The sequence below is a fragment of the Populus nigra genome, chromosome 12, assembly GCF_951802175.1.
Source record: "Populus nigra chromosome 12, ddPopNigr1.1, whole genome shotgun sequence".
In the NCBI taxonomy this organism is placed as follows: Eukaryota; Viridiplantae; Streptophyta; class Magnoliopsida; order Malpighiales; family Salicaceae; genus Populus; species Populus nigra.
The window spans coordinates 7131144-7136518 of record NC_084863.1 but is presented as its reverse complement, the minus strand read 5'-3'; positions in this window follow the sequence as shown (position 1 = coordinate 7136518).

Sequence of the window (5375 nt, the reverse complement as noted above, 5' to 3'; positions counted from 1 at the left end):
TTCATGGCTATGAAAGAAAGGAATTTCACAATCTCAAAAGGTGTTTGAGGGTTTCAAGAACCTAGGATCACCATCAATTACTCATCAATCTCTTTTCCTCATGTTGTCTTTGTAGAGATAGTGACATATAACCTTGTTAATCTCAAAAATCAACATTTGTTTAACATAGGTCATAACGCAAATCCAACTTTTCTTTGATGAATAACCAATCTAAACTTTTGAGGATTATAGAGGCTTTACCATGAACACACCGAAAGACATCACACTTGAAATTTTTTCGAGTTAACTTTTGGCATTTGTTGTGTCTTTATCAATCTTTGGCTTTCTTCTTCTAGCCCTTTCTCAATTATTGGACTTTTGTTCTAAGCCTTCCCTTTATCCATTGACTCTAACATTGTCTTCGTCTTTTCTAGGAAAAGACTCTCATTGCCCCCAGTGTGGGGTGTGATCCTAGTCAGGGTTTTTTATGAAAGAAATATTCTATCAGCTCAAAATGGGACTGCAAGGGATATATATTTCAAGAATTGTGAAAGGATGAAACAAAAATGGCCTTTTCTCATTTCAAGCAAGGTCGGTTAGAACCGATAAATTTTGACCTCATCCAATGTAATGGTTTAGACTTGTACGAATCATAATTCATGAGTCCATAACTACTGAATCCACTATATGTCATTATGCATACTGCTAAAACTTAGCTACATGGTGTATGGTTCAATTCATGTGTGAGCTCAAAAGTTTCTTGGTCACCTCATATCATTTCAACAAGCATCGAGTCATTCAAGCAAAATAATTTTAATCTTCAGGATTGACTAATCTTAAACGCATGTTGGAGTTTGATCAAAATATTTTGTAAATAACCTTTTGAAAGAAACATCTCATGCGTTCAGAACAACAAAGGGACAAAGAAAAGACATGTTTCGTTAAAAGATGAGATGTGATCCCAAAATAAAATGCAGAATGACAAAACTCATAACAAAAAGGATCGACAGTTTAACACTCTTCTTGGATAAGCTTTTCTGGCGATATCTGTGTTTTGCCAAGCATTTCGATCACTTGTCATTCTGAGGATGTTGAGGTGGCAATATGGCCGATGATGTCATTTTTCACAAACTCAACTCAATTCTTTAAATTCTTGCAAATGTTCAACTGAATGACACAAAATCCCCCAATGATATTCATGTATCTTTTACTAAGGGGTGAGGGCTCAAAGGCGCACTCAAAAGGAGTTGAGGGCTCACAGACGCACTCAAAAGGAGGTAGGGTTAGAAAACGCACTACCAAAGGGATGAGGGCTCAAAGGCGCACTCGAAAATAGAGGTGAGGGCTCAAAGACGCACTCAAAAGGAGGTAGGGTTAGAAGACGCACTACCAAAGGGATGAGGGCTCAAAGGCGCACCCAAAAATAGAGGTGAGGGCTCAAAGGAGCACTCAAAAGGAGTTGAGGGCTCAAAGGCGCACTCAAAAGGAGGTAAATTGGTGGAGTCAGGGCAATAAGTCCAGAGTCTAACAAATACTGGTAGACAAACTCGAGTGGTCGAGGTATGTCAATCTTGGCAAAGACATTTGAGCAATTGATGCTACAGTGAGACCTGGTTGAACCATATAATTAAGGCTTCCCATCGTCAGGCTTATCCTTTGATTCATCTCTCATTATTGTTCTAGAATTCTTGGTAGAATCTTCAATCATTCCCCTCTTCATAGCTTGTTCAATTCTTTCGACAATCCTCACAACATCATGTCAATCTTCCCATGTTATTGTGGTTATTTGTGGATTGGTAGAAACTTTCCAACAGCCAGTGATCTTAGTAACGCATAGAAACATGCAGCACCACCACTACCGATGTGTGGAATCACGCGTTGTCTCAACTGGAAGAGAAAATGATGAATCTGAAACCATTTTGTCTCCTCTTCGATTCCTCACTGGCAGTGCAACAAACAAACACCTATAATGGGAATTCTGCTTTGTTAAAGTTGCAATGCCTGCTCTTGTTTTTCTCAGAGCAGCATCCGATACTGCTGGACCGGAATGGTGTTCACAATAGAGATGTCTGGAAAGAAGGCCAATGCACTAGGAACAGAAAGCTAGCAGCTATTATGTGCTCTTGGAATATGTGAAGGCTTTGAACGACTATCAGTGCAGTTGAACGAGAACAAGGGTTGTCGTCATTAATTGATGACTGAAGGCATTGCTGTCATTGTTCATGATGAAAAAGGAGAGGTGCAACTTCAATGGAACGTGGACAAGTAGTGTTCCCAGCAAGAGACTGTGCAAACATTCCCTTTCTATTCTTGAAACTCAACACTTATTCAAACAGATTTATGAGTCGAGCTACGTCAACTTTACTGCTCTCAACTTCCTTTATCAAACCTCTGTCTAACCTCTGTCTTTATCAGTCCATTAGACCTCAGGTAGGGGAACGTATGTTTCAACCGTATGCATGCTTGATAAATAAATGAAATGCACAAATGAATGTAAAATGTCATATGTTTTATGCATGCTTGTTATTTGTTTCAAGGTTTCCTTATGACGAGGAATAGACCAGATCAGATTCTCTTAAGAAAGTTCTCACTGAGGACTCCAAACCTACAGGAACTTGAACCGATTTGGGGGAGAAATTTGATGCCATAAATCAGAATCAAAATAAACATTTCTCATAACAAAAAGATGATGAAATTGCCTTTTATTAATTGATAATATTAAAAGTACAATAAGTCAATCTTTCCAAAGCCTTGGACCGTCATATGCTGAGATCTCATTAATTCCATCTCTGATCAACCCAAAAAACTGATGGAATTCATTTCTGGTCATTGGCTCACCATCTGCTACTTGTTGGGCTAGGCCTCGTAATCCTAAAGCATAATTCTTGGCATCATCTGCTTGTACATGATAGCGCATAGCTTCAGAAGCCCAACGTTCTGCTTCTCTTTCTGCATTTTCTTTTTCTGCTGATAAGGTTTGCTCAACAGAAAGCAAATGGTCGACATGCTCATTTAAATTGGCAATGACTAAATCTTGATTTTGATGTTGCTCTTGAAGTGATTCATTTTTCTCTTCCAATTTTAATACCATTTTCTCAGCTTTTGATGCTCTTCTAACCCATCTCTTCAAGTTGACATCTTGCTTCCTCTTATCTTCTGATAAAAGTACATATTTTCCTTGCAATTGCTGGAACTGAAGTTGTTGATGTTGTAGCTGAGCTGACAAGTCATCCTTTTCTTGTTTTATGATAGCCAAAGTTGTCTCTCGAGTGGCTAGATTAGATTCTAACTTTCTTTTTTTAGCCCATAACTCTTCTACTTCAGCATTCAAACTTAGGTTATAAGATTCTTGCTGGGCGCAGACTTCTTCGTGTATGTCTTCAGCAGACTGAATCAAAGACCTGGGTGGCCCTTCAAAAGGAGGAACTTTGTACCCTTTCCCTCTCTTCTTTTGCCATATTGGATATCCTTCAGTTGTTTTTCCTTCTACTCTCTTGGCAGAAGTAACCCTACCAGGATGTTTCCATGCCTTCTTCACTGACTCCAATAATTTCTTCGAGGTCTTGAAATCTTCATAAAATGTTCCCAGTTTGGTAGTCCTTGGAATAAATTGCTCAAATCCAAACTGTCGTAAGACCATGTTGGGACAGTAACTAATACAGCAGCGGGCTCCTATCAACGGGACCCATGGGTACTCACCACAGTATGCCAGATAAGATTTGAAATAAGAGTATCGACTTCTCCAATGAAATGGAGATTTACTTAGACTCAAGAACATTGATTCCCATGTGGTTCTTCCTACTTCATGCAAGTGTTTTTCAGCAAAATTCTCCAGCTGAGAATAAAGATGCCATGGGGTACCAACCAAACCTGAAATCTTCCCCTCAATCATATGACTCACAGTCCAGACAAACAACAACTGCAAGCAACATCTTAAACGACCCCTTCCGACTTTTCTACAATAATTCAAGGATGAGAAAGTTTCTGCCAATATTGTTGTAGCCGGGTTAATTTTAAGGGTCACCACATTTTTAAATACATTGACAGCCTCAAAATCGATCATTCCTTCGGCAGATGGGAAAAGAACCAAACCATATATCCCTAAGGCCAAAATTCTCAATCGAATTTCATTGCTTTCATCATGTAATCTCCTCTTGAATATGGCCTCTAGTTCATTCCAAAACCAACCCTGGCTATTTCCTCGTTTAGTTGCATGTGATTTTGCTAGTTGACAGTCTGTCTGGGTAATCCAAGCAAAGTTAGAAAGTGCATGCTCTATAGGTGTGTAAAAGTACACCTTTTCTGACTTGGGACAATTTAGCAGGGATTCATACTCCTCGATAGTAGGAGTCATATCCACAGTATCAAATGTGAAGCACCGATATTCTGGATCCCAAAACCCTATCATGGCCTCAAAACAAGCATGTTGGACCCTAATTTTCAGTAATTGTGACAGATCCCCATATTGTTTCTGGAAAGTGATTTGATCATGAGAGGATAACTTTTCCCAGCAGTCTAGCAGTTGTCCTGTACCAAGTGGTCTGTCCTCTAATTTAACATGTGCTGGTAATTGAGACTCAAATTCTGATGGCAAACAATCCCCTTCATCATGTTGGCTCAATTCTGATCTGGTCAAAAATTCCTCAATAGTAATGGGTTTTTCCATCTCACACTTCCTGTAAGGATCGGTGGAGACTTAATGAGCATATGAAATGTATATGAACATGTATGTTTATGCATTGACATTTGTTCGTGTCCTAATGGGTATATCCTACTCGATAGGATCTAGCTCATAAGGTTTGGCTCAGTTTAGTCTATCCTTAAAGATATTTTTTGGTTCTTAGATTGCCCGAATTACTCATGAAGTAATCGGCCTCTTAACCTTATACAACATGAGTAGGGGAGAAAGACTCCACAATACTAGTTGCATAGGGTGAGTTACAATCCAAGCGAAAGTCCAAATGAGCATCAGTGGACATAAGTCACACTTGCCACTTGAATCTTTCTTTTCTAATCTTAAAAAGGGCGAGCTCGGGTCCAGAGCTTTTATGAGTTCACCGTGAAGTGTGTGAAAACACAAATAAATAACATGTATGCATGTGACGATATGAAAATTGAAAATAATCACAGTAGATATTGCATAAAATAAATAATGCAAATAAAATAAATACCCAAAAAAAAAAATAGCAATAAAAAAAAATGAAAAGCAAACACAAGCAGTTGGCTCAACCCTAAGTCCCCAGTGGAGTCGCCATTCTGTCGATACACGACGTCGGGCGATGGCTCCTGCTTTTTTTTGTTTATTTTAACAAAAAGGGGTTTTTTTTCTTGATTGGGGGAAACAAAGATTTTATTGGAGTCGCCATCTAGTAATTTGAGGGAACTAGAAATCCCAA